The sequence below is a fragment of the Dipodomys merriami genome, unplaced genomic scaffold (genome assembly GCF_024711535.1).
Source record: "Dipodomys merriami isolate MVZ:Mamm:240054 unplaced genomic scaffold, mDipMer1.0.p SCAF_47, whole genome shotgun sequence".
Taxonomy (NCBI): Eukaryota; Metazoa; Chordata; class Mammalia; order Rodentia; family Heteromyidae; genus Dipodomys; species Dipodomys merriami.
Window position 1 is genome coordinate 3,870,816 of NW_027206035.1, and position 22,883 is coordinate 3,893,698.

Here is a 22,883-nt window from a genome sequence, read left to right on the forward strand (position 1 = left end):
CCAAAACCTTACCATAACCCTCACCCTCACCCGAAACCTAACCCTAACCCTCACCCAAAGCCTCACACTAACCCTAACGCTAACCCTAACACTCAACTTCACCCTAAACATTACCCTTACCCTTATCCTCACCCTAATGCTGACCCTAACCCTAACCCTAAACCTCACACTAATCCTAATCCTAACCCTAACACTAATCCTAAACCTAACCCTCACCTTCACCCTAACCCTCACCCTCACCCTAACCCTAACCCTATCACTAACCCTCAACCTAACCCTAATCCTAATACTAACCCTAAGCCTCAGCCTCACCCTCACCCTAAGTCTAACCCAAACCCAACTCTAACCCTCAACCTAACTCAAACCCTAACCCAAATCTAACCCTCCCTTAACCCTAACCCTAACCCTAAACCATACTCTAAACCTCACGCTCACCAGAAACCTAACCCTAACACTAACCCTAACCCTAACCCTAACCTTCACCCTCACCGTAAACCTCATCCTAAAACTTATACTTACAATAACGCTGACCCTAACCTTAACACTAACCCTCACAGTAAACCTAACCATAACCCAAACCCTCATCCACACCCTAAACCTAATCCTAACCCTGAAAATCACCCTACCCTTCACCGTCACTCTAACCCTAACCCTAACACTAACCCTCACCCCAAACCTAACCCTCAATCACATCCTAATCCTCACCCCCACCCGAACACTCGCCCTCACACTAACGCACTCCCTCACCCTAAACATCACCCTAATCCTAAACCTCACCCTCACCCTAAGCCTAACCCTCACCCTAAATCTAACCCTAAACCTAACCCTAACCCTCACCCTCACAATCACCAAAAACCTAACCCCAAACCTATCCCTCACCCTCAACCTCACCCTAAGCCTAACCCTATCGCACACCCTCACCCTCACCCTAACCCTAACCCTAACCCTAACCCTATCCCTAACCCTCACCCTAAGCATAACACTAACCCTAAACCTAACACTCACCCTCACCCTAAGCATTACCCTAACCGTCTCCCTCACCCTCAGCCTCAGCCTAACACTAACCCTCACCCTAACACTCAACCTAACCCTAACCCTCACACTAATCCTAACCCTAACGCTCAACCTCACCCTAACCCTCACCCTAAAGCTAACCCTCACCCACACCATAACCCTTACCCTCACCCGTACACTCACCCTCACACTAACCCACACCCTTACCCTAAACATCACACTAACTCTAACCCACACCATAACCTTAACACTAACACTCACCCTAACCCTAACCCTCACCCTCACCCTAAGCATAAACCTAAACCTAAGATTAACCCTAAACCTAACTCTCACCCTCACCCTCACCCGAACCTTAAACCTAACCCTAACACTATCCCTCAGCCTCACCCTCACAGTAACCCTAACCCTCTCCCTCACCCTTACCCTAAGCCTAACCCTCAACCTCACCTTAATCCTAAACCTAACCCTCTCCCTCACCCTCACGTTCAGCCTAACACTAACCTTTACCCTAACCTTCACCCTCACCCTCAACCACAACCACACCCTAAACCTCACCTTCACCGAAACCCTCAACCGAACCTTAACCCTAAACATCTCCCTAAACTGAACACTTAACCTAACCCAAAAACTAACCCTCAAGCTAAATCTAATCCTCACCCTCATCCTAAGCCTAACCCTCACCCTAAGCCTAACCCTAACCCTCACACTCAACCTAACCCTAACCCTCACCCTCACCCTAACCCTAATGCTCAACCTCACCTTAAAACTCACCGTCACCCTAAACCTCACCCTAATCCTAACACTCACTCTAACCCTAATCCTAAACCTCACCCTAACCCTAACCCTCACCCTCACCCTCACCCTAAGCCTAACCCTAAACCTAACACTAACCCTAAACCTAAATCAAACCGTCACCCACACCCTTACGCTAACCCTAACACTAACCCTAACCTTCACCATAAAAATCACCCTAAACCTAACCGTAACCCTAACCTTCACCCTCACCCTAACGCTATAACTCACCCTCACCCTAACCATAACCTTAAAACTAACCACAAATCTAACCCTAACCATAACCTTCACCCTATGCCTAACCCTAACCCTAACTTAACACTCACCCTCACAGTATGACTAATCCTAAAACTCTCCCTTACCTTCACCCTCACCCTCTGCCTAACCCTAACCCTAACCCTAACCCTCACCCTAACCTTAACCCTAACCCTAACCCTCACCCTAATCCTAACCCTCAACCACACCCTAACCCTCAGCATCACCCTAAGCCTCAACCTAACGCTAGCCCTCACCCACAACCTAATCCTTAACTTCACCTGAACCCTCACTCTCACACTAACCCACACCCTCACCCTAAACATAACCCTAACTGTAACCCTCACCCTCACCCTTACCCTAACCCTCACCATACTCCTAACCCTCACCCTCAACCTAAGGCTAAACCTAAACCTACGACTAACCCTAAACCTAAAACTCACCCTGACCCTCAACCGAAGGTAAACCCACACTCTCACCCTCACCCTAACCCTAAACCTCACCCTAACCCTCACCCTCACACTCACCATCACCCTAACCCTAACCTTAAACCTCACACCATCCCTTACCCTAATCCTTATCCTCACCCTAAACCTAAAGCTAACCCTAACCCTAACCCTCACACTAACCCTAACCCAAACCCTCACCCTCACCCTAACCAACACCCTAACACTTACCCACACCCTAACCATAACCCCAAACCTAACCCTAAGCCTTACACTAAACCTAACTATCAACCTAACTTTAAACCTAAGCCTAACCTTAACCCTCACGCCCAACCTCAACCTTACCCTAAACCGAACCCTCATCATCAACCTCACCCTAAGCCTAACCCTAAACCTCACTCTAACCTTAACACTAACCCTAACAATAACCCTCACACTAAACCTAACCATCACCCTAACCCTAACCCTAAGCCTAACCTTAACCCTCACCCCCACCCTCAACCTTACCCTAAACCTAACCCTCACTATCAACCTCACCCTAAGCCTAACCCTAAACCTCACTCTAAATCTAACCCTAACCCTCACCCACCCCTCACCCTAAGCCTCAAACTCACCATCACCCTGACACAAAGCCTAACCATAACCCTCATCCTAACCCTAATGCTCAGCCTAAAAACCCTAACCCTCAAACTCACCCTCACCCTAAACCTAACCCTCACTATAACCTTAACCCTACCTCTGAGCCTAAAACTCACACTAACCCTCACCCTAAACCTAAACCTCAACCTCACCCTAGCCCTCAGCTTACACTAACCCTAACCCTAACCCTCACTCTCACTGTCACCCTTACCCTCACCGTAATCCTAACCCTCAAGCACACCCTAAACGTCACCCTCACCAGAAGATTAATCATAAACATCACCATAAACCGAACCCTCATCCTAACTCTAAACCTAACCCTCACCCTAAACCTAACAACTCACTCTCACCCTCACCCTCACACTAAGCCTAACCCTCACCCTAACCCTAACCCTAACCCACACCGGAACATTAACTCTAACACTCAACCTATCCCTAACCCTCACCCTAACCCTAACCCTAAAACTCAACCTCACCCTAACCCTCAACATCACCCTAACACTCACCCTAACCCTAACCCTCACCCTCACCGTAACCCTAACCTTAACCCTAACCCTAACCCTCACACCAACCCACACCCTCACCATAAACATCACCCCGTCCCTTACCCTAACCCTCACTCTAAACCTAACCCTAACTTTCACCTTGATTCTCACCCTTACCGTACCCCTATCCCTCAACCTCACCCTAACACTAACCCTAACCCTAAACCTCACCCTCACCATAATCCTAACCCTAAACCTCACCCTCACCCTCAGCCTAACACTAACCCTAATCCTAGCCCTCACCTTCACCCTCACCCTAATCCTAATCCTAACCCTAAGATTCACCCTCATCCTCACCCTAACTCTAACCCAAACCGAACTCTAACCCTCAACCTAACTCTAAACCTAACCCAAATCTAACCCTCCCTTAACAGTAACCCTAACCCTAAAACATACCCTAACAGTCACGCTCACCAGAAACCTAACCCTAACACTAACCCTCACCCTAAACCTCACAATAACCCTCACCCTAACCGTAATGCTAACCCTAACCCTCACCCTCACCCTAAAACTCATCCTAAAAATTATCCATACAATAACCCTGTGCCTAACTCTAAACCTCACCCTAACACTAATCCTAATGCTCACCCTAAACCTATCCCTAAACCAAACCCTCATCCTCACCCTAATCCTAATCATAACCCTGACAATCACCCTACCCCTCACCGTCACTCTAACCCTCACCCTAACCCTAACCCTCACCCTAAACCTAACCCTCAATCATGCCCTAACCCTCACCCTCACCCGAACACTCGCCCTCACACTAACGCACTCCCTCACCCTAAACATCACCCTAACCCTAAAACTCACCATAAACCTAAACCTAAACCTCACCCTAAACCTAACCCTCACCCTCACACTCACCCTTAGCCTAACCCTCACCCTAACTCTAACCCTAATCCTAACCCTAACCCTCACCGTCACAATCACCCTAAACCTAATCCCAACCCTCACCCTCACCCTCACCCTCACCCTCACCTAACCCTCACCCTAAGCCTAACACTAACCTGAACCCTAACACTCACCCTCACCCTAAGCCTAACCCTAACCCTCTCCCTCACCCTCACCCTCAGACTAACACTAACCCTCACCCTCACCCTAACCCTAACACTCAACCTAACCCTAACCCTCACCCTAATACTAACCCTAACGCTCAACCTCACCCTAACACTCACTGTCACCCTAACCCTCACCCTAAAACTAACTCTCACCCACACCATAACCCTTACCCTCACCTGAACTCTCACCCTCACACTAACCCACACCTTCACCCTAAACATCACACTAACTATAACCTACACCCTAAACCTAACCCTAACCCTAACCCTAACACTATCCCTCACCCTCACCCTCACAGTAAACCTAACCCAAACCCTCACCCTAAGCCTAACCTAACCTCAACCTAATCCTAAACCTAACCCTCTCCCTCACCCTCACCTTCAGCCTAACACTAACCGTAAACCTAACCTTCACCCTCACTCTCACCCTCAACCACACCCTAGACCTCACCCTCACAGGAACCCTCACTCTCACCCTAAACATAAACATATCCCTAAACCGAACTCTTAACCTAACCCTAAAACTAACCATCAAGCTAAATCTAATCCTCACCCTCACCCTCAAACTCATCCTAAGCATAATCCTCACCCTAACCCTAATCATAACCATCACCCTAACCCTAACCCTAACCCTCACACTCAACCTAAACGTAACCCTCATCCTCACCCTAACCTCAACGCTCAACCTCAACCTAACCCTCACCTTCACCCTAACCCTCACCGTCTCAATAACCCTAAACCTCACCCTAACCTAATCCTAAACCTCACCCTAAACCTAACGCTCACCCTCACCCTAAGCCTAACCTTAAATCTAACACTAACCCTAAACCTAAATCTCACAGTCACCCTCATCCTTACGCTAACCCTAACCCTAACCCTCAACATCACAATCACCCTAAACCTAACCCTAACCCTAACCTTCACCATCACTCTAACCCTATCCCTCACCCTCACCCTCACTCTATTCTTAAACCTAACCCTAAACCTAACCCCAACCATAAGCCTCAACCTAAGCCTAACCCTAACCCTAAACTTAACACTCAGCCTCGCCGTATGACTAATCCTAACACTGTCCCTCACCCTCACCCACAGCCAAACACTAACCCTAACCCTAACCCTCACCATCACCCTAACCCTCACCCTAACGCTAACCCTCACCCACACCCTAACCCTTACCTTCACCGGAACCCTCACCCTCAGACTAACCCACACCAGCACCCTAAACATAACCCCAAATGTAATCCTCACCCTCGGCCTAACCCTAAACCTAAAACTCATACTAACCCTAACCCTCAACCTAAACCTAAACCTAACCACCACCATCACCCTCACCCTCACCCTAACCTTATCCTGACCCTATCCCTCACCCTAACCCTAACCCTAACCCTAAACCTAACCCACACCCTAACCCTAAGGTTATGCCTCACGCTAACCCTCAACCTATCCCTAACCCTAACCCTCACCCTAATCCTCACCCTCACCCTAATCTTCTGCCTAACCCTAAACCCAACCCTTACTTAACCGAAACCCTCACCCTCACCCTCACCCTAACCATAACCATAACTATAACCTATCCCTCCCCCTAACACTCACAATAACCCTAACCCTCACCCTCATCCTGAACCTAATCCTTATCCTAACCCTTAGCCTATCCCTCACCCTCACCCTAACACTCACCCTAACCCTTACCCTTACCCAATCCAAAAACCTAACCCTAATCCTAACCCACACAATAACTCTAACACTCACCCTAACCCTATCCCTAACACTAAACCTAAACATCACCCCAACTCTCAACTAAACATAACCCTACCCCTAAAACTAACCCTCACCCTTGCCCTAACCCTAATCCTAAACCTAATCTTAACCCTCCCCCTCCCGCTCACCCTCACCCTACCCTAATCCTAACCCTAACCCTCACCATAACCTTAAACCTAACACTCACCCTAACCCTAACCCTAACCCTAACCCTCACACTAACCCTAACCCTAACCCTAAACCTACCCCTCACCCTACCCTCACACTAACCCTAACCCTAACTCTAAACCTCACCCTCACCCTAACACTCACATTAACCCTTACCCTAACCCTAACCCTCACCCTCACCCTAACTCTAAACCTAACCCTCACCCTAAACCTCACCCTAAAACTCAACCTCAACCTAACCCTCACCCTCAACCTAACCCTCACCCTAACCCTAACCCTAAACCTCACCCTCATCCTAAACCTCACCCGAACACTTAACCTCAACGTAACCCTAACCTTAACCCTAAACCTAACCTCAGACTAACCCTAACCCAAACCCTAACCTTCACACGCCTCCTCACCTTCAGCCTAAACCTAACCCTAACTCTCATCCTAACACTAACCCTCACACTGAACCTCAAGCTAACTCTAACCTTAACCCTAAACATAAACCTCACTCTAACCCTCACCCTCACCCTCACGCTAAACCTCACCCAAAACTTTACCTTCACCCTAACCCGAACACTAAACCTAACCATAAACCTACTAATCCTAACCCTCAACCTAACCCTAATCCTACAGCTCACCCGAAAGCTCACTCTAACACTAACCCTTACCCTAAACATCACCATAACCCTAACCCTAATCCTCACCCTCACCCCAACCCTCATTTTCACACTAACCCTCACGCTAATCCTAACCTTCACCCACACATTAACTCTCACCCTCAAAGGAACCCTCACCCTCACACTAACCCTCACCCTCACCTTGAACATCATCCTAACCATAACCCTCACCCTAACCCTAAAACTATCCCTCACCATAAGCCTAACCCTCACCCTATTCCTCACGCTCAATCTAATTCTCTCCCTAACCCTGACCCTAACCCTTACACTAACCATAACCCTCACCCTCACACTCACCCTAAACCTAACACAAACCCTAACCCTCAACCTCAACCTCATCCTCACCCTCAACCTAACCCTAACCCTCACTCTAGTCATACCATAACCCTCACTCTCACAGTAACCCTAAACTTAACCCTAAGCCTCACCCTAAGGCTAACCCTAACATTAATCACAACACTCACCCTAACCCTCAACTTAACACTAACCCTAATGCTAACCCTCACCCTCAGGCTAACTCTCACCCTAACCCTAACCCTCACCCTAAACCTAACCCTAAACCTGCCCCTAACCAAAACCCTCACCCTCACCCTCAGACTAAGCCTAATCCTAACCCTAACCCTCACCTTCAACTTCACCCTAACACTAAGTCTAACCCTAAGTCTAACACTCACCGTCACCCTAATCCTCACCCTAAACATTACCCTCACAGTAACCCTCATCCTAACCCTAACCCTATCGTTAACACTCACCCTAACCCTAACACTCACACTCACCCTCACCAACAGCCTAACCTTAACCGTCGCCCTAAACCTTACCCTCACCATACCCTAAACATAACCCCAACTCTAACACTCATCCTAACACTAACACAAAACCTAAACCTAACACTAACCTTAACCCTCACCCTAAACCTCACCCTAACCCTAACCAAAACCATAACCCTTACCATCAACCTACCCTTCACCCTACCCCTAACCTAACCCTCAACCTCACCCTAACACTCACCCTAATCCTTATACTACCCCTAACCTTCAACTTCACCGTCACCCTAACACTCACCTTAACCCTAACCCTCACCCACAACCTAACCCTCACCCTCATCCTGACCCTCACCATCACCCTAAACATCACACTAACACTAATCCTCACCCTAACATTAACCCTACCCCTCAACCTAACCCTAACCCTCACCCTCACCATAACTTTACGCCTAAACCTAACCGAAACACTAAACCTAAACCTAACCCTCACCCTCACCCTAACCCTAAACCTAACCTTAAACCTCACACTCACACTCACCCTAACCCTAACCCTAACCCTACCCTAACCCTAAACCTAACCCTCACCCTAACCCTCACCCTAACCCTAATGCTAAGCTAAACCACACCCTCATCCTGACACTCACCCTAACCCTTACCCTCACCCTAACCCTAATCCTATCACTAAACCTAACCCTCACCCTAACACTAACCCTCACCCTAATCATAACCCTACCCCTCAGGCTAACCCTCAAACAAATGCTAATCCTCTCGTGAAACCAAAACCTAACCCTTCCATCACCGAAACCCTGACCATCACCCTCACCCTAACCCTAACCCTAACCCTCACCCTCACCCTAACCCTCACCCTAACACTTACTCTCACCCTAACCCTCACCCTAGCACTAATCCTAACCCTCACACTAACCCTAACACTCACCCTAACCCTAAACCTAACACTAACACTAAACCTCACCCTAACCCTCACACTAACCCTAACAATATCCCTAAGCCTAACACTCACCCTACCTCTCACTCTTTCCCTAACACTAACCCTAACCTTCACCCTCACCCTAACTCTTACACTAACCCTAACCCTCACACTTGTCTTCACCCAAACCCTAACCCAAAACTCACCCTAACCCTCATCCTAACCCTACCCCTCACCCTAACACTAAACCTAACCCTCATCCTCACCCTAACACTCACTCTCACCCTAACCCGAATCCTAACCCCCATGCTCACCCTAAGCCTCACACTTATCCTTAACCTCTCGGTAACCCTAACCCTAATCCTAAACCTAACACTTACAATAACCCTAACCCTCACCCTAACTCTACCCTACCCCTCAACCTACCCCTCAACCTGACCCTAATCCTCACCCTCACCCTAACCCTAACCCTCACTCTCACCCTAAAACTCACCCAGAACTTAGCCCTCACTATAACCGTAACCCTAACCCTAACCCTTACCTAACCGAAACCCTCAACCTCACCCTAACCCTAACCCTCACCCTCACCCTAACACTTACCCTCATCCTAACCCTCACACTAACAGTAACCCTCACCCTCACCCTAACGATCACACTCACCCTAACCCTAACCCTCACTCTCACCCTAACCCTCAACCTCACGCTCACTTTCACCCAAAACATAAGCCTAAACCTAACCTTCACCCTAACCCTAACGCTAACCCTCCTTCTAACCCTCAAACTCACCCTAATCCTCACCCTAAACATAAACCTAACCCTTACTAAGGGAAACCCTCACCCTCACCGTCACCCTCACCGTCACCCTCACCTAACCCTAACCCTCATCCTAACCCTAATACATTAATCCTTACACTCACCCTAACCCTAACCCTAAACGTCAACATCCCCCAAACCCTAACTCTCACCCTGACCCTCACCCTAACCCTAACACTAACCCTAACCCTCACCCTCACCCAAACCCTCACCCTAACCCTAACCCTCACCTCACGGTAAAACTCAACCTCACCAAAAACATCACCCTAATCCTAATCCTCACCCTCACCCTAACCCTTAGCCTCACCCTAACCCTAATCCTAACCCTAACCCTAACCCTAATCCTCACCCTGACCCTAACCCTAACCCTAAACCTAACCCTCAACTTAACCCTCACCGTCACCCTAACCCTCACCCTACCCTAATGCTCAACCTCATCCTAACCCTCACCCTAACCGTTACCTTCAACCTAACCCTAATCCTAAACCTATCCCTCACAATAAACCTTACTCTCACCCCAAACATAAACCTACTTCTCAGGCTAACCCTCACCCTAACCCTAATCCTAACTCTCACCCTCATCCTAACCCTCACGCCTACCCTTACCCTCACGGTAACCCTAACCCTAAACATAACCCTAAACCTCACACTAACCCTAACCCTCACACTAACCCTAACCCTACCCCTCAAAATAACCCTCCTCCTAAACCTAACCCTAACCCTCACACTCACCCTAACCCTAACCCTAACCCTCACCCTAGATTTCACCCTAACCCTAACCCTAATCTTAAACCTCACCCTCACTCTAACACTCACCCAAACCCTAACCCTAACTCTTACACTAAGCCTCATACTAACTCTCATCCAAAACCTAACCCCAACACACTCCATCACCCTACCCCTCAGCCTCACACTAAGCCTAAGCCTAACCCTAACACTAATCCAAAACCTAACCCTCACCCTCATCCTAACCCTAAACCTCACCCTCATCCTAACCCTCACCCTAACACTTACCCTCACCCTCACCCTAATCCTACCCTTAAACTTAACCCTCACACTAACCATAACCCTCAACCTAACCATAAACCTACCTCTCACACTAACCCTCAACCTATCCCAAAACCTAATCCTCTCCCTAACCCTAAACCTAATCCTCACCCTCACCCTAACCCTAACCTTAACCCTAACCCTCAGCCTACCCATCTCACTGACCCTAAAGCTCACCCTCACCCTGACCCTAATCCTAAACTTAAACCTTGCCCTAACCCTCACCCTCACCCTAAACCTCACGCTAACCCTTACACTCACCCTAACACTACACCTAACCCTAACCCTAACACTCATACTAACACTAACACTCACCCTAAACTTAACCCTATCACTAACCCTAAACCTCATCCTAACCCTCACCCTACCCTAACCATAACCCTAACCCTAACCCTCACCCTAACCCTAAACCTAACCCTCACCCTCAACCTAACCTTAATCCTACCCCTCAACTTATCCCTCATCCTAAACATAACCCTAACACACTCACCCTAACCCTAATCCTAACCCTAAACCTCAACCTCACCCTCACCCTCAGCCTGACACTAACCCTCACCCTAAACCTTACCTCACCCTACCCTAACCCTAACCCTAACCCTAACCCTAACATTCACCCAAACCCTAACACTAACCCTAAACTTAACCCTAACCATAACCCTCAAGCTAACACTCACCCTTACCCTTACACTAAACCTAACCCTCAAACTCACTGTCATCCTAAAACTCACCTTAACCCTAAGAGTCACCCACACCCTAACCCACACGCGAACCCTCACACCCACCCTAACACTCACCCTCACATTAAACATCACCCTAACCCTAACCCTCACCCTCACCCTAACCCTAACCCTCACCATAACCATAACCCACACCTTCATCCTAACCCTATGCCTAACCCTAATCCTAATCCTTAACCTACCACTCACCCTCACCCTAACACTAAACCTAGCCCTAAGCCTCACCCTCACACTCATCCTTACCCTAACCCTAACCCTCACCCTCACTCTACCCCTAACCAAAACCCTAACCCTAACCCTCACCCTACTCCTCACCATAACCCTTAACCGAACCCTAACCCTCACCCTCTCCGTAACCCTAAACCTAACCCTAAACCTAAACCTAACCCTCATCCTCACCGTACCACTCACTCTCACCCTAAACCTAAACCTAAACCTAACCCTCACGCTAACCCTCACCCTAACCCTAAATTAACCATCAACCTCACCCTAGCACTCACCCTCACCCTAACCCTAACCCTCACGCTAACCCTCACCCTAAACCTCACCCTTACCATTACCCTCACGGTAACCCTCACCTAACCCTAAACCTAACTCTCGCACTAACACTAAGGCTCACACTAACCCTAACCCTACTCCTCAACCTAAATCTCAACCTAAACCTAACCCTAACCCTAAACCTCACCCCTACCCTCACCCTAACCCTCTCCCTAAGCCTCACCCTAACCCTAAGCCTCACCCTCTCCCTAACCCTCAACCTAAACCTAAGCCTCACCCTCACCCTAACCCTAACCCTAACCCTCACCCTAACCCTAACCCTCACCCTCATCCTAACCTTAACCCTAAAACTAACACTCACGGTAACCCTAACCCTAACCCTCACCCTCAGCCTAACCCTAACCCTCACCCTACCCCTTACCCGCACCCTACCCAAACCCTAAACCTAACCCAAACACTCACCCTAACCCTAACACTCACCCTCACCCTCACCGAAACCATAACACTAACCCTAAACCTCACCCTAACTCTCCCCTTAACCCTAACCCTAACCCTAACCATCACCATAATCATCACCCTAAACCTAACACTAACCCTAACACTCACCCTCACTCTAACCATAACCCTAACCCTAACCCTCATTCTAACCCTCAAACTAAACCTAACGCTAACAGAGAACCTCACCTTCACCCTAAACCTCACCCTAAACTTTACCCTCACCCTAACCCTAAACAATACCCTCACACTAATCCTAATCCTCACCCTAACCCTAATCATACCCCTCAACCTTTCCTTCACCCTAACACGAACACTAACCCTAACCCTCACCCTAACCCAATCCCTCAAACACATCCTATCCCTCACCCAAACCTCACCCTCACCCTAATTCTCACCATCTCCCTAAACATCACCCTAAACCTAACCCTCATGCAAACCCTAAACCTAAACCTCACACTAAAGCTAACCCCCACCCTAATCCTTATCCTAATCCTAACCCTCAAACTCACCCTCACCCTTATCCTAAACCTAAAACTAACCCTAATCCTAACAACAACCCTCACCCTCACCCTAACCTAAACTCTAACCCTCACCCTAACCCTCACCTAAACCTAACCTTAACCGTAACCCTCACCCTAGACCTCACCCTAACCCTAATGCTAATCCTAACACTTACCCTCACCCAAACCCTAACCCTAACACTAATCCTCACCCTAACCCTAATCTTAACCATCAACCTCACCCTAACCCTAAACCTAACCCTAAACCTAACCCTAACCCTCATTCTCAACCTACCACTCACTCTCACCCTAACCCTAAACCTAAACCTAATCCTCACCCTAACCCTAACCCTACCGCTCAACCTAACCTTAACCCTCACCCTCACCATAACCCTAAGCCTAACCCTAACAGTAACACTAAACCTAAACCTAACCCTCAACCTCACCCTCACACTAAACCTAACCCTATACCTCACACTCACACTCACCCTTAACCTAAACGTAAAACTACCCCTCACCCTAACCCTATCAATAACCCTAACGCTAACCCTAAACCTCACCCTCATCCTAAAACTCACCCTAACTCTTAACCTCAACCTAACCCTAATCCTATCACTAAGCCTAACCCTCACCCTAAAACTAACCCTCACCCTAACCATATCCCTACCTCTCATGCTAACACTCAACCTACCCCTAACCCTAACCATAACCATAACCCTAACCCTAACCCTTACCTAACCGAAACCCTAATGCTCACCCTCACCCTAACCCTAACCCTCAACCTAGCCCTAACATTTACCCACACCCTAACCCTCAAACAAACGCTAATCCTCTCACTAAACCAAAACCTAATCCTTACTTAAACGAAACCCTCACTCTCACCCTCACCTTAATCCTCACCCTCACCCTAACCCTCATCCTAACCCTTACCCTCACCCTAACCCTAACCCTAACCCTAATCCTAAACCACACACTAACCCTAACACTCACCCTAAACCTAATCCTAACACTAACCATAAACCTGACCCTAACCCTAACCCTAACCTTCACCCTCACCCTAACACTTACACTAACCCTAATCCTCACCCTGGCCCTCAACCTAAACCTAACCCTAAACTCACCCTAACAGTAAACCTTATCCTAACCCTCATCCTAACCCTAACACTCACCCTCACCCTAACCTGAAACGTAACCCTATGCCTCACCCTAACCCTCACCCTCACCCTAACCCTAACCCTAGCCCCCATCCTCACCCTAATACTCTCTCACCCTAACCCTAACCCTAACCCCCACGCTCACCCTAACCCTCACCCTTAACCTTAACCTCACAGTAACCCTAACCCTAACCCTAACACTAACTCTCACAATAACCCTAACCCTCACACTAACCCTTACCCAACCACTCACCCTAACCCTCAACCTAAACCTAACATTAATCCTAACCGTCATCTTCACCCTAACCCTCACCCTAACACTCACCCTCACCCTCACTCTCACTCTCACCCTAACGCTAAAACTACCCCTCACCCTAACCTTCATCCTCACCCTAAACCTAAACCTAATCCTAACCCTAACATTCAGCCTAACCCTAACCCTCACCCTAACCCTTAACCTCACCCTACCCTAAACCTAACAGTAAACCGAACCCTCAAACTAACCCTAACACTCACCCAAAACCTAACCCTAACACTAACCCTAACCCTCACCCTAAACCTCACCCTAACCCTAACCCTAAACCTAACCCTAATGCGAACCCTCACCCTCACCCTAACACTTTCCCTAACACCCACCCACACCCTAACCCTCTCCCTAAACCTACACCTAACCCTAACCCTCACCCTCACTGTAACCCTAACCCTCAACTTTACCCTCATACTAACCCTAACCCTACACCTCAACCTAACCCTCATCCTAACCCTAACCTAACCCTAACACTGACCTTAACCTTAACCCTAACCCTAACACTCGCCCTCAACTTCACCCTCAGCCTAACCCTAACCCTCATCCTACCCCTTACACTCACCCTATCCTAAACCTAACCCTAACCCTCACCCTAACCCTAACACTCACCCTAACTGTAACCCTATCCTTAACCCTAACCTTCACCCTCACCTTAACCATAACCCTCAACCTTACACTCACACTAACCCTAACCCTACAGCTCATCCTAACAATCACCTTAACCCTAACCTAAGCCTAACACTCAACTTAACCTTAACTCTAACCCTAACTCTCACCCTCACCTTCACCCTCAGCCTAAACCTAACCCTCACCCTACCACTTACACTCACCCTACCCTAAACCTAATCCTAACCCTCACCCTAACCCTAACACTCACCCTAACTGTAACCCAAACACTAACCCTATCCCTCACCCTAAACCTCATTCTAACCCTAAACCTAACCCTAACCGTAAACATCAACCTAATCCTCACCCTAACCCTAAGCCTAACCTTAAATTTCACCCTCAACCTAACACTCACCCTAACCCTTAACCTCACCCTTACCATGACCCTCACCATAACCCTCACCCTAAACCTAACCCAAACCCTAACCCCCACCCTCACCCTAATCATAACCCTAACCCTAACCCTCATCCTAGCCCTCAACCTAACCCTAATGCTAACCCAAAACCTCACCCTCAGCCTAAACCTCACCATAACCTTTATCCTCACCCTAACCCTAAACCTAACACTTACCCTCACACTAATCCTAACCCTCACCCTAACCGTAAACATACCCCTCACCCTACCCCTCAGCCTAACACGAACCCTAAACCCAACCCACACCGTAACCATATCCCTAACCCAAAAACTCACCCTAACTGTCACCATCACCCTAACCCTCACCCTAACACTAAACCTCACCCACATCCTAACCCTCACACTAACCCTAAACCTAAACCTTACTCTAAACCTAAACCTCACCCTAGACCTCACCCTAACCCTAACACTCAGCCTAACTGTAACCCTAACACTAACCCTAACCCTTACCCTAACCCTAACCCTAACACTAACCCTCACCCTAACCCTCACCCTAACACTAACACTCACACTAACCCAAACCCTCTGCCTCAAGCTAAACCGCACCGTCACCATAACCCTCACCCTAATCCTAAATTGAACCCACACCCTAACCCTCATCTTTACCCGAACTCTCACCCTCACCCTAACCCTCACCCTCACACTAAAAATCACCCTAAACCTAACCCTCAGCGTAATCCTAAATCTAAACCTCACTCTAACCCTAACTCTCACCCTAACCTTCACCGTCACCCTAATGGTCATACTAAGCCTATAACCCTAACCCCTACACTAACCCTAAACCTCAACCTAAACCTAACCCTCACCATCACCCTTACCCTAACCCTAACCCTAACCCTCACGCTAACTCTAAACCTCACCCTAACCCTAACCCTCACACTCATCCTAACCCTCACCCTAAACCTCACCCTAAACTTCGCCCTTACTCTAGCCCTAAACCTAACCGAAACACTAACCCTAACGCTCACCCTAAACCTAATCCTAATTCTCACTCACACCCTCACCCTAACATTCTCCCTAACCCTAACCCTCACCCTCAACCAAACCCTAAACCTCACTCTAACCCTAACCCTCACACTCTCCCTAACCCTCACCTTAAACCTAATCCTAACCCTCACCCTAATCCTAACCTTAACCCTAACCTTCACCATAAACCTAACCCTAAACCTAATCCACACACTAACCCTAACCCTAATCCTCACCCTCACCCTAACCCTAACCCAAACCCCAAACCTCACACTAAACCTATTCCTCACCCTTACCCTAACCCTCACCCTAATCCTAACCCTAACATGAACCCTCACCTTCACCCTAATCCTCACCCTAAATCTTACCCTCACCCTCACACTTACCTTCACACTAACCCTACCCCTCAACTTAACCCTATAACTAACCTTCAACCTCACACTCACCCTCAACCTAATCCTCACCCTCACCCTAACACTAACCCTAAAACTAACCCGCACCTTAACCCTAACGCTCACCCTAAACTTAACAATAACCCTCACCCTCACCCTCACCCAAAAATTAACCCTAAACCTAACCCTCACCCTAACCCTCACCCTAACGCTAATAGTAACCCTAACACTCACCCTCACCCTAAAACTCACCCAAAACCTTACCCTCACCCTAAACCGAACCCTAACCCTATCCCTCATACTAAACCTACAACTCACAATAACACTAACCCTAAACCTAATCCTAATCCTCACACTAAACCTAACCCTCACGCTAACCCTAACCCTACCCCTGAGTCTAACCCTCACACTAACCCTAACCCTAACCCTAAACCTCACCCTATCCCTAACCCTAACCCTAACCCTCAACCTTACCCTAGCCCCCAGCTAACACTAACCCTAACCCTAACCCTCACCCTCACCCTAACCCTATCCCTCACTCTGAACCTAACCCTCAGCCTAAACCTAACCCTCACCCTCAATCTCACACTAACCCTTAATCTAACCGAAACCCTAACCCTCACCCTCACCCTACGCCTCACCATAAAAATAACCGTAAGCCTAAACCTCACCCTCATCCTAACCCTCACCCTAACCCCTACCCTCACACTAACCCTCACTCTAACCTACACCTAACTTTCACTTTAATCCTCACCCTTACCCTAAACCTATCCCTCAACCTCACCCTAACACTAACCCTAACCCTCACCCTATGCCTAACACTAACCCTAAACCTCACCCTCACCCTAAACCTAACACTAACCCTCACCCTCACCCTCGCCCTCAGCCTAACACTAACCCTAACCCTAACCCTCACCCTCACCCTCACCCTAACCTTAACCCTAAACCTCACACTATCCCTAACGCTAATCCTTATCCTCACCCTCACCCTCACCCTAACCTTAACCCTAAACCTCACACTATCCCTAACGCTAATCCTTATCCTCACCCTAACCCTAATGCTAACCCTAACCCTACCCCTCACCCTAACCCTACCCCTACCCCTCACCTTCACCCTAAACCTCACCCTAACCCTTACTCTCAGCCTAACACTAACTCTAACCCTAACTCTCACACTAACCCTAACCCTATCTGTAACCCTCACCCCCCTCTCACCCATTCCTTCAGCCTAACCCTAACCCTAACACTAATCCTAACCCTATCCCTCACCCTCAGGCTCACCCTAACCCTCACCCTCACCCTCACTCTAAAGCTAGCAATAACACTATCCCTAATCCTAACTTAAACCTTACCCAAACCCTAACACTAAAACTCACACTAAACCTATTCCTCACCCTTACCCTAACCCTCACCCTAATCCTAAACCAAACACTAACCCTCACCCTCACCCTAATCCTCACCCTAAATCTTACCCTCACCCTCACAATTACCCTCACACTTACCCTAACCCTCAGCCTAACAGTAAACCTAACACTAATCCTAACTCTAACCCTCACCCTCAAGCTGACCCTCAACCTCAACCTCACTCTCACCCTAACACTAACCCTAAACCTAACCCTCACCTTAACCCTAACCCTCACCCTAAAACTAACCCTAACCCTAAACCTCACCCTAACCCTCACCCTAACCCTAATACTCACCCTCACCCTAAATCTCACCCAAAACCTTACCCTCACCCTAACCTGAACCCGAAAACTAACATTCACACTAAACCTAACCCTCACCCTAACACTAACCCTAACCCTAATCCTAACCCTCACACTAAACCTAACCCTCATGCTAACCCTACACCTACCCCTGAGTCTAACCCTCACACTAACCCTAACCCTAATCCTACACCTGACCCTATCCCTAACCATAACGCTAATCCTCAACCTTACCGTAGCCCTCAGCTAACACAAACCCTGACCCTAAGCCTAACCCTCACCCTAACACTAACCCTCACCCTGAAACTAACCCTCAGCCTAACCCTAACCCTTACACTCACCCTCACTCTAAACCTTACTCTAGCTGAAACCCTAACCCTCACCCTCACACTAACCCTTTCTCTAACCGAAACCCTAACCCTCACCTTCACAGTACGCCTCAAAATAACAATAACCCTAAGCCTCACCCTCACGCTCACCCTAACCCTTACCCTAACCCTTACCCTCAAACTAACCCTCACCCTAACCTAAACCAAACTTTCACTTTAATCCTCACCCTTACCTTAACCCTATTCCTCACCCCCACCCTAACCCTAACCCTAACCCTCAACCTAAGCCTAACCCTAAACCTAACCCTAACCCTCACCCGCACCTAAACCTATCTCTAACCCTCACCCTCAGCCTAACACTAACCCTAACACTAACCCTCACCCCCACCCTCACCCTTACCTTCAGCCTAACCCTAAACCTAAGACTAATCCTAACCCTAACTCTCACCCTCAGGCTCACCCTAACCCTCACCCTCACCCTAACTCTATAGCTAACAATACCCCTATCCCTAATCCTAACCCTAAAACTTACCCTAACCCTAACCCTAAACCTATTCTTCACCCTTACACTAAGCCTCACCCTAATCCTAACTCTAACACTAACCCTCACCCTCACCCTAATCCTCACCCTAAAACTTACCCTCACCCTCACACTTACCCTAACACTAACCCTAACCCTAAACCTAACCCTCAACATCACACTCACCCTCAGCCTAACTCTAAACCTAACACTAATCCTAACCCTAATCCTCACCCTCAAGCTCACCCTTGACCTCATCCTCACCCTCACCCTAACACTAACCCTAAACCTAACCCTCACCTTTACCCTAAAGCTCACCCTAAACTTAACCCTAACCCTCACCCTCACCCTCAGCCTAACACTAATCCTAACCCTAATCCTCACCCTCACCCTCACCCTCACCCTAACCCTAACCCTAAACCTCAAACTATCCCTAACCCTAATCCTTATCATCACCCTAACCCTAATGCTAACCGTAACCCTACCTCTCACCCTAAACCTAACCCTAACCCTCACCCTCACCCTAACCCTCACCCTAACCCTTACACTTAGCATAACACTAACTCTAACCTTTACCCTCACACTAAACCTAACCCTCACCCTAAACCTAACTCTAAAGCTAAAAATAACCCTATCCCTAACCCTAACCCTAACCCTCACCCTAACCCCAACCCTAACCCTAAACCTCAACCTAAACCTAACCCTAAACCACACCCTCACCCTAAACCTAACCCTAACCCTCACACTAAACCTAACCCTCACCCTTACCCTAACCCTCACCCTAACCCTAATCCTAACCCTAACCCTAACCCTCATCCTCACTCTAATCCTCACCCTAAACCTTAACCTCACCGTCAACCTTACCCTCAAACTAACCCTAACCCTCAACCTAAACCTAACCCTAACCCTCACCATGACACTCACTCTCACCCTAACCATAAACCTGACACTCGCCCTAACCCTAAGCCTAATCCTAATGCTCACCCTCACCCTAGCCCTCACCCTAACATAAATCCTTACCCTAACCCTCACACTAACCCCAAACCTCACCCTAACCCTAAACCTCAACCACATCCTAACCCTTACCCTAACCCTAACCCTAACATTAACCCTAACCCTCACCCTAAACCTAACCCTGATGTAAACTTAAACCTAAACCTAACCCTAAACCTTACTCTCACCCTAACCCTCAACCTAACCTTTACCCTCACTCTCACCCTAACCCTCACACTAACACTAACCATCACCCTAACCCTAACCCTAACCCTTACCCTCACCCTAAAGATCACCCTCAGCCTAATCCTAACCGTAACCCTAATCCTAACACTAACCCTCACCCTCACCCTCACCCTCACCCTAAACCTAACCCTAAGCCTAACCTTCTCCCTCACACTCACCCTCACTCTCACCTTAACCCTCAGCTTCACCTTCACCCTCACCCTAAACCAAACCCAAACCCTACACCTCAACCAAACCGTCAATGTAACCCTAAACCTAACCCTAACCCTCACCCTAACCCTAACCCTAACCCTAACACTCAGCCTGTCCCAAATCCTCACCATCACCCTAAACCTCACTGTCACCCTAACCCTCACCCACACCCTAACCCTCACCCTCACCCTAACCATAAACATAACCCTAAATCTCACCCTAAACCTAACCTGCACACTCACCCTCAGCCTAACCCTAACCCTAACCCTAACCCTAACCCACTCTCTCACCTGCACCCTCACCCTCAGGCTAACCCTAAACCTTACCCAAATCCTAAACCTAAACCTCACCCTAACACTAACCCTCACCCTAAACTTCACCAACACTCTAATCCTCACCCTAAACCTAACCCTAATCTTCACCCTAACCCTAACCCTAACCCTCACACTAGACCTAACCATAAACTTAACCCTAAACCTAACCCTCATCCTCACCCTAACACTCAGCCTAACAATTACCCTCACCCTCACCCTAACCCTAACCCTCACTTTAACCCTAAACTTCACCCTAACCCTCATGATAACCCTAATCCTCCCCCTGACCCTAACCCTAACACTATCCCTAATGCTAACCCACACCCTAACACTAAGCCTCACCCTCACGCTAAACCTCACTGTAAACCTAACCCTCACCCTAAACCTAACCCTCACCCACACCGTAAATCTCATCTTAAACCGAACCCTCACCCTCACCTTAACCCTCACCCTCAACCTGAACATCACCCTAACAATAACTCTTACCGTAACACTAACCCTAACACTGACCCTAAACCAAAACCTCACCCAAACCCTCACTCTCACCCTAAACCTCAACCTAACCCTCACCCTAATCCTAACCCTAACCCTAATCCTCACCCACACCCTAAAGCTCACCCTCACCCTAACCCTAACACTAACCCTAATCCTCACACTCACATTCAACCTCACCCTAACCCTAACCTAACCTAACCCTCAACCTAACAGTAACCCTCAACCTAACACTAACCCTCACCCTAACCATAACCCTCACCCTAACCCTACCCCTAACCCTCACCTTCACCCTAAACTTCACCCTAACCCTTACCCTCACACTAACCTTCACACTACCCCTAACACTAACCCTCACACTAACCCTAAGCCTAAACCTAAACTTAACCCTAAACATCACCCTAACCCTCACCCTCACCCTAACTCTAACCCTCACCCTCAACCTAACGCTCACCCTAACCCTTACCCTTACCCTCACCCTAACCCTAACTCTAAACCTATTCCTCACACTAACCCTAAACCTCACCTAACCCTAACACTGCCCCTCATCGTAACTCACCTCCTGACCCTAATCCACACCCTAAACCTAACCCTAAACCGAACCCTCAGCCTGACACTAACAATCACCGTCACTCTAACCCTCACACTAACCCTAACCCTCACCTACGCCCTAACCCTCAACCTCACCCTCACCCTCACCCAAAACCTGACCCTTAACCTAGCTCTCACCGTAACCCTAACCCTAAACCTTACCTAACCAGAGCCCTCACCCTCATCCTCACCCTCACCCTAACCCTAACCCTCACCCTCACCCTAACACTTACCCTCACCCTATCCCTCACGCTAACCCTAACCCTCATCCACACCCTCAAGGTCACCATCACCCCAACCCTAACCCTCACCCTCACCCTAACCCTTAGCCTCACCCTAACCCTCACCCTCACCCTCACCTCAGGGTAACCCTCACCCTCACTCAAAACATCACCCTAACCCTAACTGTCACCCTAACCGTAACCCTAAATCTCACCCTAAACCTAACCCTCCCTCTAACCCTCAAACTCACCCT